Below are 6,159 nucleotides of genomic sequence, written 5' to 3'. Positions count from 1 at the left end.
GGTGCCAGGCGGGTGCAGAGTGCAGTTTCCTCTTTGGTGCAAGGGAGGCAAGCCACAGGTGCGGAGTCCCGAGGAATCAGCTAAAGGTTTCCATTCGGGTGCAACAAGACCAAGACCGCCAGGACGGCAGGACGGAGGTCAACACCGAGCCCACCGCGGCGTCACAACCAGAGGCTTTCACAGACGAAGACTACTTTTGTCAGGACAGACTATACTACTTGTCCCCTTTCAAATCCCTCCGTTGTGGAATCCTCCCCGCTCATATTTGGGAAGAGGACCAAGGCCACTATGTATAGGAGTTAGCCACCACCATAGTGGAGGGAGATCACTTTCCACCCCGAGCACCACACCAGCTCAAGAACACCTCACCTCCTGAGGCTTGTTCATCCTTGTAACTAGTTCATCCATAGCCCCTCGAGGCAGTCCACCACACCACACTGGATTAGGGTATTACACCACAACGGTGGCCCGAACCAGTATAAATATCGGTGTCTTTGTGTCTCTGTGAGCTCTTCGCGCTAGGCTAGGGAGGATCGCAATTAGGCAGGCTGGGCAGGTTAAGATCTCTGCACACACCCCAGAGTTCGAACCTCTCAAGGGTTGCCGGATCCCGAAATCCGACAGATGTGTTTGTCAACATGGTAGTAGCCACGCATTGCCAGAGTTGGCTGGTGGCCCATTCCCAAGACCCTGCGCTAAAGAGCGTCAAACAGAAGCTCCCGTCTATCATCGCCCAGAGAAGTACATGGACCCATATTAGACCTTATTAATAAAATTATAAAACTCGGAATCACGGCCGCCACATTAGCTCGTGATTCTGCGTTGTGCGCATCTCATTGAAGTATATGGGCTGTATTCTGTGTATAGTCAGCTTTTTCGTTTTATAAATATGAGTTGTCCCCATCGCCCAGCCCACCATAGCAGGTCGGTAAGAGACATAAATGGCACGGGTTAAGGTGTCCATGGGCAAGAAAGATGCTGGACAGGGGTTTGTTCATTCTTGACTAATCTATGTCTATCTAATTTGTTAGTGCATACTTAACATGATGTCAATTGCATAAACCTTCAATCTTATGAATATTAACGTAATCAACGGAATAGATCTTCTGGGCACAATTTTCTAGTGTTCTGCCCATGATTTTGAGTAATTTATAGGATTTTTTTTACTAAAGCAACTAGGGCTGTTATATATTCTCCACATGAAGACATTCTTATCTGCTGGTTTGGCAATCGAAAAGTGCACTTCATTTCAGAGTCCTCCATGATTCAAATGATAACACCACAAATTGACCCCAAAACATCAAAATGGGCACATAATGAAATTTCAAAATTAATATGAAACTTCTTTACACGATTAAGCACCGCATCATCACACATTGCCCCAAACAAATTATCTGGCCATTCATGAAATGAAGGACAACCAAAGATCCGTATACACAGGCAAACTTAGAATAAAAAACAATGTTCAATCACTGCACAGAAAAAGAAAAGAAAATGAATTTCAAAGGAAAACATATATTGAAGAAAATGAAAAACTAGAAATGATGAAAAAAATTGAGAAAAATAAACAAAGAGAAAGAAGCATTCCTAGTGTTTTGAGCCACCGGAAAAAAGTTCAGTGTTTCCACCATCATACTTAATCATCCTTCTTTTAGGCAATAATGCTACAGTTATACACGAATATTTATAGACAGGAATTATGGGCTGATGTGCAATGATAGGGTTGGCCGGTTGAAAATCACGAAGGACACATCAAGAAAAATCAAGGAGGAGTTAGGATTACCAGAGAGAGCCCCCGTAAACCATCATCCATAAACATTTTGCCCGTTGGTGTAGCATTTTTTTTCCTTTATGGGGCTGTATCTTTCTTAGTCAATTTCGGGAACATATTTAATTATTTTTTTTGGAGCCGTAGTTTTCTTTTCTTGAGAATATAAAGCCGTTGTTACTTGTTGTGCATAGTATGGTACATGTATTACATGGGCCCATACCAAGAAATAGGTGGGCAACAGTTGACAGCCAACCATCCACCTGGGCCACTTCAAAACCAAAGCAATATTCGCACAATTTGTTCACGTGATGAGCCTGGGCCAGCCACATACAACGACACTGTTGAAACTCGATGTATTCAACTCCGTATTGTTTGCTAATTAAATTTGGCCCAGATCCACATGCTCCACCGAACGATGGGATACCGAGCGCCATGTCGCTTGTGACCCAAAATGCCGTACTTGTGTAAGAAGGGAAATCCTCTTTGGTGCCCGAGCACCATGTAGCTCGGAATCACGGCCGCCACATTGGCTCATGATTCTGTGCTGTGCGCATCTCATCGAAGTATATGGGTTGTATTCTGTGTATAGTCAGCTTTTTTCGTTTTATAAATACGAGCTGTCCCCATCGCCCAGCCCACCATAGCAGGTCGGTAAGAGACATAAATGGCACGGGTTGAGGTGTTCATGGGCAAGAAAGATGCTGGACAGGGGTTTGTTCATTCTTGACTAATCTATGTCTATCTAATTTGTTAGTGCGTACTTAACATGATGTCAACTGCATAAACCTTCAATCTTATGAATATTAATGTAATCAACGGAATAGATCTTATGGGCACAATTTTCTAGTGTTCTGCCCATGATTTTGAGTAATTGATAGGATTTTTTTTACTAAAGCAACTAGGCCTGTTATATATTCTCCACATGAAGACATTCTTATTTGTCGGTTTGGCAATCAAAAAGTGCACTTCATTTCAGAGTCCTCCATGATTCAAATGATAACACCACAAATTGACCCCAATACATCAAAATGGGCACATAATAAAATTTCAAAATTAATATGAAACTTCTTTACACGATTAAGCACCGCATCATCACACATTGCCCCAAACAAATTATCTGGCCATTCATGAAATGAAGGACAACCAAAGGTCCGTATACACAGGCAAAGTTAGAATAAAAAACAATGTTCAATCACTGCACAAAAAAAGAAAAGAAAATGAATTTCAAAGGAAAACATATATTAAAGAAAATGAAAAACTAGAAATGATGAAAAAAAATTGAGAAAAATAAACAAAGAGAAAGAAGCCTTCCTAGTGTTTTGAGCCACCGGAAAAAGGTTCAGTGTTTCCACCATCATACTTAATCATCCTTCTTTTAGGCAATAATGCTACAGTTATACACGAATATTTAGACAGGAATTATGGGCTGATGTGAAATGATGGGGTTGGCCAGTAATATCACGAAGGACACATCAAGAAAAATCAGGGAGGAGTTAGGATTACCAGAGAGAGCGCCCCGTAAACCATCATCCATAAACATTTTGCCCGTTGGTGTAGCATTTTTTTCCTTTATGGGGCTGTATCTTTCTTAGTCAATTTCGGGAACATACTTAATTATCTCTTTTTGGAGCCGTAGTTTTCTTTTCTTGAGAATATAAAGCCGTTGTTACTTGTTGTGCACGGTATGGTACATATATTACATGGGCCCATACCAAGAAATAGGTGGGCAACAGTTGACTGCCAACCATCCACCTAGGCCACTTCAAAACCAAAGCAATATTCGCACAATCTGTTCACGCGATGAGCCTGGGCCAGCCGCATACAACGACACTGTTGAAGCTCGATGTATTCAACTCCGTATTGTTTGCTAATTAAATTTGGCCCAGATCCCCATGCTCCACCGAATGATTGGGATACCAAGCGCGTCGCTCGTGACCCAAAACGCCGTACTCGTGTAAGAACGTGATGAGCCTAGGCCAGCCGCATACAACGACACTGTTGAAACTCGATGTATTCAACTCCGTATTGTTTGCTAATTAAATTTGGCCCAGATCCCCATGCTCCACCGAACGATTGGGATACCGAGCGCGTCGCTCGTGACCCAAAACGTCGTACTCGTGTAAAGAAACCTTACCCTAAGAAAGCTAATCAATTTTAGGCGAAGGTGATCTAGTTTTACCAGATGGATGGTGATGTGGGGAAATAGATATTTCAAGGACCATGTGGGTGTGATGATGATGATGATTACTCCCTCCTTTCCTAAATATTTGTCTTTTTAGAGATTTCAAATGGACTACCACATATAGATGTATATAGACATATTTTAGAGTGTAAATTCATTCACTTTGCTCCGTATTTAGTCCCTTGTTGAAATTCTAGAAAGACAAATATTTAGGAATGGAGGGAGTATTTGTTTACACAGTCAGCAACGAGCCAGAGTAGTGGAGGCAAACAAAGAAAGCGGCCAGGGCCAGGGGGTCCCGTCCGTGCAATGATGCGCACACACTACCGGTGGAGTGGAGTAAAAGAGCAGCCCACATTGCAGCTTTGCCCCCGCCACGCATAAACCTCCACAGCTGACACCGAAAGCACTGGATCTGGGAAGAATGGCTCCAAGATTGCTCGTCGTTCTTCCAGTGGTGCTACTTGGTTTGGCCTTCCAGGCCATTCTCCGGCCACCACATACAAAGGCTCGGCGGGTGGACCTCCTGTGACATCTCCCAGGATCAAGCTCAGGGATGGGAGGTACCTCGCATACCGGGAAGACGGTGTGCAGAGGGACAAGGCCAAGTACAAGATCATCACAGTGCATGCATTTGATAGCACCAAGGACTTCCCCTCACCTGTTTCCAAGGTACAAGCACAGAGCACAATTATAATCAGATTGAAATTTATACAAGTGAGACATTGGTTTATCTCTCGATATTTTCCCTAAAGATTGATTTCTGTTTTCGCCATTATCAGGAGCTCGTGGAAGAACTGGAAATTTACCTACTTGCATTTGATAGAGCAGGGTACGGGGAAAGTGACCCAAACCCCGGTCGGAGTGTCAAAAGTGAAGCCTTGGATATAGAGGAGCTCGCCGACCAGCTGGAGCTTGGACAGAAGTTCCATGTCTTGGGTGTCTCCATGGGAGGATACACAGTTTGGGGTTGCCTCCAGTATATACCTCACAGGCAAAGGAAAAAACTCCAGCCATATGTATCTTCATGAAATATGAAACTCTTCAGAGTTGTAAAAGCTACAATATGCTATCGATGCAGGCTCGCAGGAGCCGCGCTAGTAGTACCAGTTATCAATTACTGGTGGCCTTCGTTCCCGCCAGAGGTGTCCAGGCAGGCTTTCAAGAAGCTCATTGTACCAGAGCAGAGGACCCTCTGGATCGCACACAATGCGCCTTACTTTTTATACTTGTGGATGACCCAGAAATGGCTCCCTTCTTCTGCGACAGCCATGCATCATCCTGAAATATTTAGCGACCATGATATGGAGGTGATTCAGAAAATGATGGCAATGTCGAGAACCATTGAGGTAAATCAAATCACAATTATGCCTTGGTTATAAATATCACAAATACTTCAACCACGTGAAATTCTGCTTATGGAACACTTGAAATACAGATATACAAGTGCAACACTAGACTCCTTTCTGCGATGAACACTAAAATCCTAGGAGTTGCTGTTTCCTTGCTATGCCCACCGTAGAGAACAATAATAGTATATAATATAAATGTAATTCAGGAAATATACACTAACTACCCCTTGTTCAGATTTGTTGATAATGCTAATTTGGCCTTCCTTTTCTAGAATAAATCAAGGCAGCAAGGAATTTATGAATCAATCCATCGAGATTTACTTGTTGCTTTTGGGAATTGGGAGTTCGATCCAATGAATATTACAAATCCATTTCCTACAAATGAGGGTTCTGTACACATCTGGCAAGGATATGAAGATAGGTTGGTGCTGGTTGAGCTGCAGCGGTACCTTTCAAAGAAGCTTCCATGGATCCAGTATCATGAAGTCCAAGAAGGTGGACATATGTTCATGCTGGTGGACGGATGGACCGATAAAATTATCAAGGCACTCTTGGTAGGAGAAGAGGCATCACCTATGTGACTAAAGATTCATCTTCGAGCTGCTGCTGGGCAGTGCAGATGCTACTAACTCCCCCCCCCCCCCCCCCCCCTGGGACACCAAATTTGTCCAATTCAACAGATGATAGATCATACTTCACTTGCTCACTTCAAGCTATTGTTCTCCAGTACATTGAAATTACAATATGTGAAACCTTGTTGCTTGTTTTTTAGATAACATACTCTGGATATTTTATGAATCACAAGTCATAAAAAATAATGAATATAATAAGAGTGCATGTAATGCTACCTCTTG

The 6,159-nt window shown here is 42.9% G+C and overlaps 1 pseudogene; it reads left to right on the top strand.

Moving 5' to 3' along the window:
- Positions 1-515: 515 nt before the first annotated feature.
- On the top strand, positions 516-6,105 carry LOC123111148 (uncharacterized; annotated as a pseudogene).
- Positions 6,106-6,159: the final 54 nt, after the last annotated feature.

This window comes from Triticum aestivum, chromosome 5B (assembly GCF_018294505.1).
Source record: "Triticum aestivum cultivar Chinese Spring chromosome 5B, IWGSC CS RefSeq v2.1, whole genome shotgun sequence".
Taxonomy (NCBI): domain Eukaryota; kingdom Viridiplantae; phylum Streptophyta; class Magnoliopsida; order Poales; family Poaceae; genus Triticum; species Triticum aestivum.
This window is presented reverse-complemented; position numbering and strand designations above follow the sequence as displayed.